Source organism: Plectropomus leopardus, chromosome 24, assembly GCF_026936395.1.
Source record: "Plectropomus leopardus strain MGB_pleo_1.0 chromosome 24, ASM2693639v1, whole genome shotgun sequence".
NCBI lineage: Eukaryota > Metazoa > Chordata > Actinopteri > Perciformes > Serranidae > Plectropomus > Plectropomus leopardus.
Window position 1 is genome coordinate 16,252,145 of NC_142199.1, and position 18,870 is coordinate 16,271,014.

Here is an 18,870-nt window from a genome sequence, read left to right on the forward strand (position 1 = left end):
GTGCAGAGCAGCAGGCCCAGGATCTGAGCCCACCTCCTCCACATCCCTTCACACTGCTAAATAAAAGATTCTTTACTTATTAAGTACAAACACTTAGTGAAATGTGATGAAGCTGTAAGACCGTCCTCTTACAGCAGCTGCTTGTGTATTTGTGTGAAGGTTTGAAGAACAGCGACGCAGACTCTTGTTTACAGTCAACCAGAGCTGATCAGCCTGGTGGAGTTTTATTTGCACTTTAAATTGCTGCGTCAAGGCTTTAGTTATGTGTTATGTTGAATGAATATTTACATGTGCTGTCTAGCCGTGACAAATTATAGATGATAAAAATGAAAACAGGCATCAAACTGCATGAATCAATTCAGGGAAAAAGATTTTTGTACAAAACACAGATTGATACAAACACACACACACACACATATATATATACAGGCTTTTTGGCTGGGGAAAAGGGAGCTTACAGGAAATGATTGTGTGGCTGCAACTCAAGCTTCTACCAGCAGATGCCGATGTAGAGCGAACAGGTTGCCATCTGACATGTTGCAGTTGTGGTGCGCACCAGAAAATGGGCTTTCTCCGAAGTGGGAGTGTCCCACGGCGGGTACTATCAATGGAAAACGAACCCAGAGAACTACCCGATACTAAAGGCGAGTAGAGTAGAGTAGAGCACAGTACAGTACAGTACAGTAGAGCCGGTACTATGTAGTGGAAAGGCGCCATAATGCACAATGATGCCACCCTGTGGCCTAACGCCACCATAACAAGAGAGTTAGATACGGTGGATTCGGCCAATCACAATGCAGTTTGTTGCATGAAATAATAAATGCATGAAAAGCCATATCAATAATCTGTAACAAACAATAAATAACATATAGCTTTGCTCGTGTTTCCTGTGTAATTGTACTCCCATCAGCATACATTGGTTTGTGGTTTAGCTGATAAAAGTCATGTAAATGACCTTAAAAGTTAGAAACAGGATTTTGACAAGGCCTAATAAATAAAGTGTAACACTAGAGCAGACCAAGGACTCCATCTGGTGGCTGAGGTCTAAACAGCTGTGTGATGGTTGGGCTCTGGCCACTAGGTGGCACTACGCTTACACATAAAGGTTCCTGAAATAATAATAATAAAAGACATTAAGTAAAATCTCAATGTTATGTGTTAATGCGCTCACTATATTACATTTCTGAACATCTGTCTCCACTATTTAACCTTCGCGTACAGTACAGTAGAGTAGAGTACAGTAGGATAGAGTAGAGTACCGTACAGCACACTCCAGTAGAGAGCAGTAGAGTGCAGTACAATACAGTACAGTAGAATAGAGTACAGCAGAGTATAGTAGAGTACAGTACAATAGAGTAGAGCACAGTATAGTACCGAGAGAATAGTAGAGTACAGTACAGCACAGTAGAGTACAGTACAAAAGAGAACTGTAGAGTGCAGTACACATAGTACAGTAGAGTACAGTACAATAGAGTACAGTAGAATAGAGTACAGCAGAGTATAGTAGAGTACAGTACAATAGAGTAGAGCACAGTACAGTACCGTAGAGAACAGTAGAGTACAGTACAGCACAGTAGAGTACAGTACAAAAGAGAACCGTAGAGTGCAGTACAATACAGTACAGTAGAGTACAGTACAATAGAGTACAGCAGAGTACAGTACAGCACAGTACAGTAGAGTGCAGTACTGTAGAGTACAGTACAGTAGAGTGTAGTAGAGTACAGTACACAGAGTAGAGCACAGTACAGTAGAGTACAGTACAATAGAGTACAGTACAGCACAGTAGAGAACAGCACAGTACAGTAGAGTACAGTACAATAGAGTACAGTACAGCACAGTACAATAGAGTACAGTAGAGAACAGTAGAGTTGAGTACAGTAGAGCAGAGTAGAGTTCAGTACAGTACAGTACAGTAGAGAACAGTACAGTACAGTAGAGTACAGTACAAAAGAGAACCGTAGAGTGCAGTACAATACAGTACAGTAGAGTACAGTACAATAGAGTACAGCAGAGTACAGTACAGCACAGTACAGTAGAGTGCAGTACTGTAGAGTACAGTACAGTAGAATAGAGTACAGTAGAGTGTAGTAGAGTACAGTACAAAAGAGTAGAGCACAGTACAGTAGAGTACAGTACAATAGAGTACAGTACAGCACAGTAGAGAACAGCACAGTACAGTAGAGTACAGTACAATAGAGTACAGTACAGCACAGTACAATAGAGTACAGTAGAGAACAGTAGAGTTGAGTACAGTAGAGCAGAGTAGAGTTCAGTACAGTACAGTACAGTAGAGTAGAGCCAGTATCATGTAGTGGAAAAGCCATGATCGAACTGTTTCGAAACGTTTCGTAACTTCGAGACTCGAGACGGGTTTCGAAACGTCACGTGATCGGTACCAAACCTGATAGATCCATGTACCAAACCCAGACAGAATTTTAAAAGGCCGCAGGAAATGCGGGTGTTTGAGGTTTTGTGTTGTGACGAGAAAGCAGAGGGAGATTTGTACGAACTGAGCTGAGTTGTTGGTAGAGTCATTAATAGAGAGATAGATAAATTGACACACAGACACACACACACACACACACACACACACACACACACATATGCATATATACAGGCTTTTTGGCTGGGGAAAAGGGAGCTCACAGGAAATGATTGTGTGGCTGCAACTCAAGCTTCTACCAGCAGATGCCGATGTAGAGCGAACAGGTTGCCATCTGACATGTAGCAGTTGTGGTGCGCACCAGAAAATGGGCTTTCTCCGAAGTGGGAGTGTCCCACGGCGGGTACTATCAATGGAAAACGAACCCCAGAGAACTACCCGATACTAAAGGCGAGTAGAGTAGAGTAGAGCACAGTACAGTACAGTACAGTAGAGCCGGTACTATGCAGTGGAAAAGCGCCATAATGCACAATGGCGCCACCCTGTGGCCTAATGTCACCATAACAAGAGAGTTAGATACGGTTGGATTCGGCCAATCACAATGCAGTTTGTTGCATGAAATAATAAATGCATGAAAAGCCATATCAATAATCTGTAACAAACAATAAATAACATATAGCTTTGCTCGTGTTTCCTGTGTAATTGTACTCCCATTAGCATACATTGGTTTGTGGTTTAGCTGATAAAAGTCATGTAAATGACCTTAAAAGTTAGAAACAGGATTTTGACAAGGCCTAATAAATAAAGTGTAACACTAGAGCAGACCAAGGACTCCATCTGGTGGCTGAGGTCTGAACAGCTGTGTGATGGTTGGGCTCTGGCCACTAGGTGGCACTACGCTTTACACATAAAGGTTCCTGAAATAATAATAATAAAAGACATTAAGTAATATCTCAATGTTATGTGTTAATGCGCTCACTATATTACATTTCTGAACATCTGTCTCCACTATTTAACCTTTCACAGCACAGTACAGTAGAGTACAGTAGGATAGAGTAGAGTACCGTACAGCACACTCCAGTAGAGAGCAGTAGAGTGCAGTACAATACAGTACAGTAGAATAGAGTACAGCAGAGTATAGTAGAGTACAGTACAATAGAGTAGAGCACAGTATAGTACCAGAGAGAATAGTAGAGTACAGTACAGCACAGTAGAGTACAGTACAAAAGAGAACTGTGAGAGTGCAGTAAAAAAAAGTACAGGAGAGTACAGTACAATAGAGTACAGTAGAATAGAGTACAGCAGAGTATAGTAGAGTACAGTACAATAGAGTAGAGCACAGTACAGTACCGTAGAGAACAGTAGAGTACAGTATAGCACAGTAGAGTACAGTACAAAAGAGAACCGTAGAGTGCAGTACAATACAGTACAGTAGAGTACAGCAGAGTACAGTACAGCACAGTACAGTAGAGTGCAGTACTGTAGAGTACAGTACAGTAGAATAGAGTACAGTAGAGTGTAGTAGAGTACAGTACAATAGAGTAGAGCACAGTACAGTAGAGTACAGTACAATAGAGTACAGTACAGCACAGTAGAGAACAGCACAGTACAGTAGAGTACAGTACAATAGAGTACAGTACAGCACAGTACAATAGAGTACAGTAGAGAACAGTAGAGTTGAGTACAGTAGAGCAGAGTAGAGTTCAGTACAGTACAGTACAGTAGAGTAGAGCCAGTATCATGAAGTGGAAAAGCCATGATCGAACTGTTTCGAAACGCTTCAGAATCTCGAGACTCGAGACGGGTTTCAAACGCCACGTGATCGGGTACCAAACCTGATAGATCCATGTACCAAACCCAGACAGAATTTTAAAAGGCCGCAGGAAATGCGGGTGTTTGAGGTTTTGTGTTGTGACGAGAAAGCAGAGGGAGATTTGTACCTAACTGAGCTGAGTTGTTGGTAGAGTCACACAGAGAGATAGATAAATTGACACACACACACACACACACACACACACACACATATGCATATATACAGGCTTTTTGGCTGGGGAAAAGGGAGCTCACAGGAAATGATTGTGTGGCTGCAACTCAAGCTTCTACCAGCAGATGCCGATGTAGAGCGAACAGGTTGCCATCTGACATGTAGCAGTTGTGGTGCGCACCAGAAAATGGGCTTTCTCCGAAGTGGGAGTGTCCCACGGCGGGTACTATCAATGGAAAACGAACCCCAGAGAACTACCCGATACTAAAGGCGCAGTAGAGTAGAGTAGAGCACAGTACAGTACAGTACAGTAGAGCCGGTACTATGCAGTGGAAAAGCGCCATAATGCACAATGGCGCCACCCTGTGGCCTAATGTCACCATAACAAGAGAGTTAGATACGGTTGGATTCGGCCAATCACAATGCAGTTTGTTGCATGAAATAATAAATGCATGAAAAGCCATATCAATAATCTGTAACAAACAATAAATAACATATAGCTTTGCTCGTGTTTCCTGTGTAATTGTACTCCCATTAGCATACATTGGTTTGTGGTTTAGCTGATAAAAGTCATGTAAATGACCTTAAAAGTTAGAAACAGGATTTTGACAAGGCCTAATAAATAAAGTGTAACACTAGAGCAGACCAAGGACTCCATCTGGTGGCTGAGGTCTGAACAGCTGTGTGATGGTTGGGCTCTGGCCACTAGGTGGCACTACGCTTTACACATAAAGGTTCCTGAAATAATAATAATAAAAGACATTAAGTAATATCTCAATGTTATGTGTTAATGCGCTCACTATATTACATTTCTGAACATCTGTCTCCACTATTTAACCTTCGCGTACAGTACAGTAGAGTACAGTAGGATAGAGTAGAGTACCGTACAGCACACTCCAGTAGAGAGCAGTAGAGTGCAGTACAATACAGTACAGTAGAATAGAGTACAGCAGAGTATAGTAGAGTACAGTACAATAGAGTAGAGCACAGTATAGTACCGTAGAGAACAGTAGAGTACAGTACAGCACAGTAGAGTACAGTACAAAAGAGAACCGTAGAGTGCAGTACAATACAGTACAGTAGAGTACAGTACAATAGAGTACAGTAGAATAGAGTACAGCAGAGTATAGTAGAGTACAGTACAATAGAGTAGAGCACAGTACAGTACCGTAGAGAACAGTAGAGTACAGTATAGCACAGTAGAGTACAGTACAAAAGAGAACCGTAGAGTGCAGTACAATACAGTACAGTAGAGTACAGCAGAGTACAGTACAGCACAGTACAGTAGAGTGCAGTACTGTAGAGTACAGTACAGTAGAATAGAGTACAGTAGAGTGTAGTAGAGTACAGTACAATAGAGTAGAGCACAGTACAGTAGAGTACAGTACAATAGAGTACAGTACAGCACAGTAGAGAACAGCACAGTACAGTAGAGTACAGTACAATAGAGTACAGTACAGCACAGTACAATAGAGTACAGTAGAGAACAGTAGAGTTGAGTACAGTAGAGCAGAGTAGAGTTCAGTACAGTACAGTACAGTAGAGTAGAGCCAGTATCATGAAGTGGAAAAGCCATGATCGAACTGTTTCGAAACGTTTCAGAATCTCGAGACTCGAGACGGGTTTCGAAACGTCACGTGATCGGTACCAAACCTGATAGATCCATGTACCAAACCCAGACAGAATTTTAAAAGACCGCAGGAAATGCGGGTGTTTGAGGTTTTGTGTTGTGACGAGAAAGCAGAGGGAGATTTGTACGAACTGAGCTGAGTTGTTGGTAGAGTCATTAATAGAGAGATAGATAAATTGACACACACACACACACACACACACACACACACACATATGCATATATACAGGCTTTTTGGCTGGGGAAAAGGGAGCTTACAGGAAATGATTGTGTGGCTGCAACTCACGCTTCTACCAGCAGATGCCGATGTAGAGCGAACAGGTTGCCATCTGACATGTTGCAGTTGTGGTGCGCACCAGAAAATGGGCTTTCTCCGAAGTGGGAGTGTCCCACGGCGGGTACTATCAATGGAAAACGAACCCCAGAGAACTACCCGATACTAAAGGCGAGTAGAGTAGAGTAGAGCACAGTACAGTACAGTACAGTAGAGCCGGTACTATGCAGTGGAAAAGCGCCACAATGCACAATGGCGCCACCCAGTGGCCTAGCGCCGCCATAACAAGAGAGTTAGATACGGTTGGATTCGGCCAATCACAATGCAGTTTGTTGCAGATGACGTGTAGCATACGTAACTAGACACGAGGCGTAGGGCCGCCTTCCGATTGGTCGACACACCTTCGTTTGTTCAAAATACTCTCCCAAGGAACTATGGGAAACCAATATGGCGTTTAGCATCGACGCTAATGTGTATAATGTATATGTATCATCGAAATATGGTTAAAAATACGGACGGAAGACACCAAATATCAGATCTATCGTTACGCATTCATTTAACAAGGTCCCGTAAAAACACAAGAATTACCAGGCTGGATAGAGACGCTTCTAACAGAGCTACGATGCGTCGGACTGACGGCAGCTTTTACTGGCGAATAAAAGTAAGCGGAGCGAAAAACGGTCTCAAAGTTATTAAAACTTTTCTAATTTTGCAAATTTTATTCGTCGGCGACTAAGCCGGCTGCAGAGGGTTAATCATTTCTTGAAAACAGAGGCATGCAGATGAATATAGCTGTAAAACACAGCGCGAAGCCTCACATTGACAAAATTCAAGACAGAAAACAAAAACGAAAGACATTAGAGCTGATCAGCCTGGTGGAGTTTTATTTGCACTTTAAATTGCTGCGTCGCGTGCTTGAGTTATGTGTTATGTTGAATGAATATTTACATGTGCTGTCCAGCTGTGACAAATTATAGATGATAAAAATGAAAAACAGGCATCAAACTGTTTGAATCAATTCAGGGAAAAAGATTTGACTTTTTATACAAAACACAGATTGAATTTGCTCTCTAAGGGATTCACGAACTGAAAAGAAAAGCATCTGTCCGTGACATTTATTCATATTTGTCCCTCACATGATGAACCGCGTTTATTCAAATAAAAGAGTTTTTGATGAACGCTGTGGTCTCACTCCCAGAGCTGCCTGACAACGACGACACTGTCCGGCTGCTGCCGCTGCTCCTGGACCCGGACAAAGTTGACACGCTTGACCTCGATGAGACACCGGTCTCTGACCCTGACCCGGATCCTGACCTCGACCCCGCAGACCCAGCAGACCGGGTGGCGCGCCCGCTCTTCGGCGAGCGCGCAGACTTTGCCGTGCGTCCAGATTTGGCCGTGCGCTCCGATCTGGAGGAAATGCCGGACAGGTCTGAGCGCTCAGAGTTGGACGACAGCTCGGACACGGAGGACACTTTGGTCTTGGAGGTGATCGCGGACACGGAGGACAGAGCTGTGGTGGACTTGTTCTGCTCAGGGTCTGGTATCGGCTGGACGTTGATTACCCTGGAGAGAGATAAATGAGCAGCTGTGAACAATGTTTTCACTCAACCCATGCTGAGCTGTACCTGAGGATTTTAGAAAAACTCAAGTCGTTAGTGTAAGCACCAAAATGTTTTTAAATTGTGACATTTTTTCATATTTTATTTGTTCAAAATGTTTTTCCCAACATAAATAAATGCTGCATTACAGTGTCCGACAGGCTCAGCATTTATCTCAGTCATTACTGCCTGACATATCTCCCACAGGCTGCTCAACCCCCCAAAATCACAGCCATCTATATCCTATTAAAAAAAAAAAAGTGTGACATGACCTATGACCCCTGCGTGGGCCACTGAATGCAGACTTACATCACGGCTTTTACATTTACACTGAACCAAGCAAATTCATGAGCTGAAACATGTGTACTTGGCAATCATCAGGCTGAGAGAAGAGTTCTAACAGTGTAGTTTACTTTTTTTATTTTAATTCAAGTTTTTTAATAGAATTATCCAACATCAGAAATCCATTCTGCGGTATGCTGAGCCGGGCAGGGCCGGTTTCCGGTTTTTGAAGCGGAAGCAAGCAAAAGCATACCCGCCACTGCAGCATCTATTTACTGTTTGAACTTGATTGTGTCTTGTTCATGTGAAAGGTCAGGCTGGTTTCCGGTTGATAATTCACCCGTGTTGTGATGGCCTCTAGCTCAGTGAACAAAGTGTCCTCCCTGTACAGGTTGAGTTTTTCGCAGAGGCCCGGGTTTGATTCGAGCTTGTCATCCCTGTTCTCTCTCCCTCTTTCCTGTCTCTCTCTAACTGTACTACAATAAAGGCATGAAAAGCCATATCAATAACTGTGTAACACTAGAGCAGACCAAGGACTCCATCTGGTGGCTGAGGTCTGAACAGCTGTGTGATGGTTGGGCTCTGGCCACTAGGTGGCACTACGCTTTACGTTAAAGGTTCCTGAAATAATAATAATAAAAGACATTCAGTAATATCTCAATGTTATGTGTTAATGTGTTCACTATATTACATTTCTGAACATCTGTCTCCACTATTTAACCTTCGCATTTTTCTCGCCGAGGTCATCTGTACCTGAAGCGGTGCTGAAAACGATCCCCAGAAAACTACCTGATACCAAAGGTCAGTACAGTACAGTACAGCACAGTAGAGTACAGCACAGCACAGTACTGTAGAATACAGTAGAGTACAGTACAGTAGAACAGAGTACAGTACAGGACAGTAGAGTACAGTAGAGTACAGTACAGTAGAAAAGAGTACAGTATAATATAGCACAGTACAGTAGAGTGCAGTACAGTAGAGTAGAGTACAGTATAGTACAGTACATTAGAATAGAGTACAGTATAATATAGCACAGTACAGTAAAGTACAGTACAGTACAATAGAGTGCAATACCGTAGAGTACAGTACAATAGAGTGCAGTACCGTAGAGTACAGTACAGCACAGTAGAGTACAGTATAGTAGAATAGAGTACAGTACAGTATAGTCTAGTACAGTACAACACAGTGGAGTACAGTACGGTAGAGTACAGTGCAGTAGAATAGAGCACAGAAGTGTACAGTAGAGTAGAGAAGAGTACAGTACAGAAGAGCAGAGTAGAGTAAAGTACAGTACAGTACAGGAGAGTAGAGTAGAGTACAGTACAGAAGAGCAGAGTACAGTACAGTACAGTACAGTACAGTACAGGAGAGTAGAGTACAGTACAGTACGGTAGAGTGGAGCCAGTATCATGTAGTGGAAAAGCCATGATCGGTACCAAACCTGATAGATCCATGTACCAAACCCAGACAGAATTTTAAAAGGCCGCAGGAAATGCGGGTGTTTGAGGTTTTGTGTTGTGGCGAGAAAGCAGAGGGAGATTTGCACGAACTGAGCTGAGTTGTTGGTAGAGTCATTAATAGAGAGATAGATAGATTGATACACACACACACACATATCGATATACAGGCTTTTTGGCTGGGGAAAAGGGAGCTCACAGGAAATGATTGTGTGGCTGCAACTCACGCTTCTACCAGCAGATGCCGATGTAGAGCGAACAGGTTGCCATCTGACATGTTGCAGTTGTGGTGCGCACCAGAAAATGGGCTTTCTCCGAAGTGGGAGTGTCCCACGGCGGGTACTATCAATGGAAAACGAACCCCAGAGAACTACCCGATACTAAAGGCGAGTAGAGTAGAGTAGAGTAGAGCACAGTACAGTACAGTACAGTAGAGCCGGAACTATGCAGTGGAAAAGCGCCATAATGTACAATGGCGCCACCCTGTGGCCTAACGCCACCATAACAAGAGAGTTAGATACGGTTGGATTCGGCCAATCACAATGCAGTTTGTTGCAGATGACGTGTAGCATACGTAAACAGACACGAGGCGTAGGGCCGCCTTCCGATTGGTCGACACACCTACGTTTGTTCAAAATACTCTCCCAAGGAATTATGGGAAACTAATATGGCGTTTAGCATCGTCGCTAATGTGTATAATATATATGTATCATCGAAATATGGTTAAAAATACGGACGGAAGACACCAAATATCAGATCTATCGTTACGCATTGATGTAACTGGGTCCCGTGAAAAACACAAGAATTACCAGGCTGGATAGAGACGCTTCTTAAGGGGTAACTTAAAAAACAAATTCCATGACATTAAAAGTCATATAGTGATACTTTAAAAACAATCCCCACCAAATCCTTCAATAATTGATATCAATACATGTTTTTTTCTTTTCTTTCAGTATTTTCCACTGAATTTCAGTTAAGGTGGCATTTAAAGAGCCCTCAAAAGTCTTAAATGTCACTTGCGTTAAGCTGTAGGAACCCTCTAACCACAACTCTTCTGTGATTTTGCCCTGCTAGACTTTCTTTGCCATTGGCAGAATATAATTAACTTAAACAGTAGTATTAACACGACTGTTACTCACAATAGACAAATTTAAAAAGAATCGTCAAAACTGAAACGGCAGAGGAGGAGATATTCTGACTAAAACACTGGATCCTACATTTCCCATAATGCAACAACCTGGTCACACCATTAGGATCGTTTTTTTTTTTTTTCAAACTTCAGTAAGCTCTTCCAGAGCCACAGAAAGATATATAACAGATTTCACAGGCTGAGTAGCACTGATCATGAAGAGGAAAACCTCATGTTTTTCCAAACAATTTGGAATAAAAGAAAAGAAAAAGAAAACATGAACTGACAAGCTGATTTCTCAAACTGTGCTGATTATTCTTTTTAACCTTTTATTTTATTTTTTATTTGACCATATTAAAAAGAAGGGAGATGGCAAATTCGACACCCAAGATCGAACTGTTTTGGAGCATTTCATCACTTCTGGCTTCGGCACATACTTAGAGACGGGCTTCTAAACGTGATCGGTACCAAACCTGATAGATCCATGTACCAAACCCAGACAGAATTTTAAAAGACCGCAGGAAATGCAGGTGTTTGAGGTTTTGTGTTGTGGCGAGAAAGCAGAGGGAGATTTGTACGAACTGAGCTGAGTTGTTGGTAGACTGATAGAAATATAGATAGATTGATAGATACATACATACACACATACATACATATTATATAATAAAATAGCATATGTAAATAGATATATACACACACACACACACACACACACATATATATATATATATATATATATATATATATATATATATATATATAAATATATATATATGGATTTATATAGATACATATAACTATAGCTTACAAAAACAATGATAAATGGCTGCAACGCAATCTTCTACCAGCAGATAGTGTCGTAGAGCGAACAGGTTTTAAAATGTTTAAAAACGGTTCAAATCAATGGTTTAAAAGTACTGAAATGTTTCAAGGTGTTGAAATTGCCATCTCTATTAAAAAGTTGCTTCAAATTGTCACTTTGTCACCCAACTACTTAGTGTTATATCAAATTAATTGATATTAATTGCATGCAAAGGAAATTAAAGAGAGAATTAATAATGAATAAATTAAGACACTTTCTCTCCTACATTTACAGTAATGAAGTGCTCTAGTGTGCATCCTTCTGTGTAACTCTTTTTATGCCTACCTCCAGTGGTCCATAGCAAGCGTGCAGCCCACAATGCACCAGCCCAGTGTGCAGAGCAGCAGGCCCAGGATCTGAGCCCACCTCCTCCACATCCCTTCACACTGCTAAATAAAAGATTCTTTACTTATTAAGTACAAACACTTAGTGAAATGTGATGAAGCTGTAAGTCCGTCCTCTTACAGCAGCTGCTTGTGTATTTGTGTGAAGGTTTGAAGAACAGCGACGCAGACTCTTGTTTACAGTCAACCAGAGCTGATCAGCCTGGTGGAGTTTTATTTGCACTTTAAATTGCTGCGTCGCGTGCTTTAGTTATGTGTTATGTTGAATGAATATTTACATGTGCTGTCTAGCCGTGACAAATTATAGATGATAAAATGAAAACAGGCATCAAACTGCATGAAAGATTTTTATACAAAACACAGATTGATACAAACACACACACACACACACATATGCATATATACAGGCTTTTTGGCTGGGGAAAAGGGAGCTCACAGGTAATGTTTGTGTGGCTGCAACTCACGCTTCTACCAGCAGATGCCGATGTAGAGCGAACAGGTTGCCATCTGACATGTTGCAGTTGTGGTGCGCACCAGAAAATGGGCTTTCTCCGAAGTGGGAGTGTCCCACGGCGGGTACTATCAATGGAAAACGAACCCAGAGAACTACCCGATACTAAAGGCGAGTAGAGTAGAGTAGAGCACAGTACAGTACAGTACAGTAGAGCCGGTACTATGCAGTGGAAAAGCGCCACAATGCACAATGGCGCCACCCTGTGGCCTAACGCCACCATAACAAGAGAGTTAGATACGGTTGGATTCGGCCAATCACAATGCAGTTTGTTGCAGATGACGTGTAACATACGTAAGCAGACACGAGGCGTAGGGCCGCCTTCCGATTGGTCGACACACCTACGTTTGTTCAAAATACTCTCCCATGGAACTATGGGAAACCAATATGGCGTTTAGCATCGACGCTAATGTATATAATATATATGTATCATCGAAATATGGTTAAAAATACGGACGGAAGACACCAAATATCAGATCTATCGTTACGCATTAATTTAACAAGGTCCCGTAAAAACACAAGAATTACCAGGCTGGATAGAGAGGCTTCTGACAGAGCTACGATGCGTCGGACAGACGGCAGCTTTTACTGGCGAATAAAAGTAAGCGGAGCGAAAAACGGTCTCAAAGTTATTAAAACTTTTCTAATTTTGCAAATTTTATTCGTCGGCGACTAAGCCGGCTGCAGAGGGTTAATCATTTCTTGAAAACAGAGGCATGCAGATGAATATAGCTGTAAAACACAGCGAAGCCTCACGTTGTCAAAATACAAGGCAGAAAACAAAAACGAAAGAAATTAGAGCTGATCAGCCTGGTGGAGTTTTATTTGCGCTTTAAATTGCTGCGTCGCGTGCTTTAGTTATGTGTTATGTTGAATGAATATTTACATGTGCTGTCCAGCTGTGACAAATTATAGATGATAAAAATGGAAAAACAGGCATCAAACTGCATGAATCAATTCAGGGAAAAAGATTTGACTTTTTATACAAAACACAGATTGAATTTGCTCTCTAACGGATTCACGAACTGAAAAGAAAAGCATCTGTCCGTGACATTTATTCATATTTGTCCCTCACATGATGAACCGCGTTTATTCAAATAAAAGAGTTTTTGATGGACGCTGTGGTCTCACTCCCAGAGCTGCCTGACAACGACGACACTGTCCGGCTGCTGCCGCTGCTCCTGGACCCGGACAAAGTTGACACGCTTGACCTCGATGAGACACCGGTCTCTGACCCTGACCCGGATCCTGACCTCGACCCCGCAGACCCAGCAGACCGGGTGGCGCGCCCGCTCTTCGGCGAGCGCGCAGACTTTGCCATGCGTCCAGATTTGGCCGTGCGCTCCGATCTGGAGGAAATGCCGGACAGGTCTGAGCGCTCAGAGTTGGACGACAGCTCGGACACGGAGGACACTTTGGTCTTGGAGGTGATCGCGGACACGGAGGACAGAGCTGTGGTGGACTTGTTCTGCTCAGGGTCTGGTATCGGCTGGACGTTGATTACCCTGGAGAGAGATAAATGAGCAGCTGTGAACAATGTTTTCACTCAACCCATGCTGAGCTGTACCTGAGGATTTTAGAAAAACTCAAGTCGTTAGTGTAAGCACTAAAATGTTTTTAAATTGTGACATTTTTTCATATTTTATTTGTTCAAAATGTTTTTCCCAACATAAATAAATGCTGCATTACAGTGTCCGACAGGCTCAGCATTTATCTCAGTCATTACTGCCTGACATATCTCCCACAGGCTGCTCAACCCCCCAAAATCACAGCCATCTATATCCTATTAAAAAAAAAAAAAGTGTGACATGACCTATGACCCCTGCGTGGGCCACTGAATGCAGACCTACATCACGGCTTTTACATTTACACTGAACCAAGCAAATTCATGAGCTGAAACATGTGTACTCGGCAATCATCAGGCTGAGAGAAGAGTTCGAACAGTGTAGTTTACTTTTTTTAATTTTAATTGAAGTTTTTTAATAGAATTATCCAACATCAGAAATCCATTCTGCCGTATGCTGAGCCGGGCAGGGCCGGTTTCCGGTTTTTGAAGCGGAAGCAAGCAATAGCATACCCGCCACTGCAGCATCTATTTACTGTTTGAACTTGATTGTGTCTTGTTCATGTGAAAGGTCAGGCTGGTTTCCGGTTGATAATTCACCCGTGTTGTGACGGCCTCTAGCTCAGTGAACAAAGTGTCCTCCCTGTACAGGTTGAGTTTTTCGCAGAGGCCCGGGTTTGATTCGAGCTTGTCATCCCTGTTCTCTCTCCCTCTTTCCTGTCTCTCTCTAACTGTACTACAATAAAGGCATGAAAAGCCATATCAATAACTGTGTAACACTAGAGCAGACCAAGGACTCCATCTGGTGGCTGAGGTCTGAACAGCTGTGTGATGGTTGGGCTCTGGCCACTAGGTGGCACTACACTTTACGTTAAAGGTTCCTGAAATAATAATAATAAAAGACATTAAGTAATATCTCAATGTTATGTGTTAATGTGTTCTCTATATTACATTTCTGAACATCTGTCTCCACTATTTAACCTTCGCATTTTTCTTGCCGAGGTCATCTGTACCTGAAGCGGTGCTGAAAACGATCCCCAGAAAACTACCTGATACCAAAGGTCAGTACAGTACAGTACAGCACAGTAGAGTACAGCACAGTACTGTAGAATACAGTAGAGTACAGTACAGTAGAAAAGAGTACAGTATAATATAGCACAGTACAGTAAAGTACAGTACAGTACAATAGAGTGCAATACCGTAGAGTACAGTACAATAGAGTGCAGTACCGTAGAGTACAGTACAGCACAGTAGAGTATTGTAGAGAACAGTAGAGTACAGCACAATAGAGTACAGTATAGTAGAATAGAGTACAGTACAGTATAGTCTAGTACAGTAGAGTACAGTACAACACAGTGGAGTACAGTACGGTAGAGTACAGTGCAGTAGAATAGAGCACAGAAGTGTACAGTAGAGTAGAGAAGAGTACAGTACAGAAGAGCAGAGTAGAGTAAAGTACAGTACAGTACAGGAGAGTAGAGTACAGTACAGAAGAGCAGAGTACAGTACAGTACAGTACAGTACAGGAGAGTAGAGTACAGTACAGTACGGTAGAGTGGAGCCAGTATCATGTAGTGGAAAAGCCATGATCGGTACCAAACCTGATAGATCCATGTACCAAACCCAGACAGAATTTTAAAAGGCCGCAGGAAATGCGGGTGTTTGAGGTTTTGTGTTGTGGCGAGAAAGCAGAGGGAGATTTGCACGAACTGAGCTGAGTTGTTGGTAGAGTCATTAATAGAGAGATAGATAGATTGATACACACACACACACATATCGATATACAGGCTTTTTGGCTGGGGAAAAGGGAGCTCACAGGAAATGATTGTGTGGCTGCAACTCACGCTTCTACCAGCAGATGCCGATGTAGAGCGAACAGGTTGCCATCTGACATGTTGCAGTTGTGGTGCGCACCAGAAAATGGGCTTTCTCCGAAGTGGGAGTGTCCCACGGCGGGTACTATCAATGGAAAACGAACCCCAGAGAACTACCCGATACTAAAGGCGAGTAGAGCAGAGTAGAGCACAGTACAGTACAGTACAGTAGAGCCGGTACTATGCAGTGGAAAAGCGCCATAATGCACAATGGCGCCACCCTGTGGCCTAACGCCACCATAACAAGAGAGTTAGATACGGTTGGATTCGGCCAATCACAATGCAGTTTGTTGCAGATGACGTGTAGCATACGTAAACAGACACGAGGCGTAGGGCCGCCTTCCGATTGGTCGACACACCTACGTTTGTTCAAAATACTCTCCCAAGGAATTATGGGAAACTAATATGGCGTTTAGCATCGTCGCTAATGTGTATAATATATATGTATCATCGAAATATGGTTAAAAATACGGACGGAAGACACCAAATATCAGATCTATCGTTACGCATTCATTTAACAAGGTCCCGTAAAAACACAAGAATTACCAGGCTGGATAGAGAGGCTTCTTAAGGGTAACTTAAAAACAAATTCCATGACATTAAAAGTCATATAGTGATACTTTAAAAACAATCCCCACCAAATCCTTCAATAATTGATATCAATACATGTTTTTTTCTTTTCTTTCAGTATTTTCCACTGAATTTCAGTTAAGGTGGCATTTAAAGAGCCCTCAAAAGTCTTAAATGTCACTTGCGTTAAGCTGTAGGAACCCTCTAACCACAACTCTTCTGTGATTTTGCCCTGCTAGACTTTCTTTGCCATTGGCAGAATATAATTAACTTAAACAGTAGTATTAACACGACTGTTACTCACAATAGACAAATTTAAAAAGAATCGTCAAAACTGAAACGGCAGAGGAGGAGATATTCTGACTAAAACACTGGATCCTACATTTCCCATAATGCAACAACCTGGTCACACCATTAGGATCGTTTTTTTCAAACTTCAGTAAGCTCTTCCAGAGCCACAGAAAGATATATAACAGATTTCACAGGCTGAGTGGCACTGATCATGAAGAGGAAAACTTCATGTTTTTCCAAACAATTTGGAATAAAAGAAAAGAAAAAGAAAACATGAACTGACAAGCTGATTTCTCAAACTGTGCTGATTATTCTTTTAACCTTTTTATTTTATTTTTTATTTGACCATATTAAAAAGAAGGGAGATGGCAAATTCGACACCCAAGATCGAACTGTTTTGGAGCATTTCATCACTTCTGGCTTCGGCACATACTTAGAGACGGGCTTCTAAACGTGATCGGTACCAAACCTGATAGATCCATGTACCAAACCCAGACAGAATTTTGAAAGACCGCAGGAAGTGCAGGTGTTTGAGGTGTCGTGTTGTGGCGAGAAAGCAGAGGGAGATTTGCACGAACTGAGCTGAGTTGTTGGTAGACTGATAGAAATATAGATAGATTGATAGATACATACATACACACATACATACATATTATATAATAAAATAGCATATGTAAATAGATACACACACACACACACACACACATATATATATATATATGGATTTATATAGATACATATAACTATAGCTTACAAAAAACAATGATAAATGGCTGCAACGCAATCTTCTACCAGCAGATGGTGTCGTAGAGCGAACAGGTTTTAAAATGTTTAAAAACGGTTCAAATCAATGGTTTAAAAGTACTGAAATGTTTCAAGGTGTTGAAACTGCCATCTCTATTAAAAAAGTTGCTTCAAATTGTGACTTTGTCACCCAACTACTTAGTGTTATATCAAATTAATTGATATTAATTGCATGCAAAGGAAATTAAAGAGAGAATTAATAATGAATAAATTAAGACACTTTCTCTCCTAAATTCACAGTAATGAAGTGCTCTAGTGTGCATCCTTCTGTGTAACTCTTTTTATGCCTACCTCCAGTGGTCCATAGCAAGCGTGCAGCCCACAATGCACCAGCCCAGTGTGCAGAGCAGCAGGCCCAGGATCTGAGCCCACCTCCTCCACATCCCTTCACACTGCTAAATAAAAGATTCTTTACTTATTAAGTACAAACACTTAGTGAAATGTGATGAAGCTGTAAGTCCGTCCTCTTACAGCAGCTGCTTGTGTATTTGTGTGAAGGTTTGAAGAACAGCGACGCAGACTCTTGTTTACAGTCAACCAGAGCTGATCAGCCTGGTGGAGTTTTATTTGCACTTTAAATTGCTGCGTCGCGTGCTTTAGTTATGTGTTATGTTGAATGAATATTTACATGTGCTGTCTAGCCGTGACAAATTATAGATGATAAAAATGAAAAACAGGCATCAAACTGCATGAATCAATTCAGGGAAAAAGATTTTTGTACAAAACACAGATTGATACAAACACACACACACACACACATATATATATACAGGCTTTTTGGCTGGGGAAAAGGGAGCTTACAGGAAATGATTGTGTGGCTGCAACTCAAGCTTCTACCAGCAGATGCCGATGTAGAGCGAACAGGTTGCCATCTGACATGTTGCAGTTGTGGTGCGCACCAGAAAATGGGCTTTCTCCGAAGTGGGAGTGTCCCACGGCGGGTACTATCAATGGAAAACGAACCCAGAGAACTACCCGATACTAAAGGCGAGTAGAGTAGAGTAGAGCACAGTACAGTACAGTACAGTAGAGCCGGTACTATGCAGTGGAAAGGCGCCATAATGCACAATGGCGCCACCCTGTGGCCTAATGCCACCATAACAAGAGAGTTAGATACGGTTGGATTCGGCCAATCACAATGCAGTTTGTTGCATGAAATAATAAATGCATGAAAAGCCATATCAATAATCTGTAACAAACAATAAATAACATATAGCTTTGCTCGTGTTTCCTGTGTAATTGTACTCCCATCAGCATACATTGGTTTGTGGTTTAGCTGATAAAAGTCATGTAAATGACCTTAAAAGTTA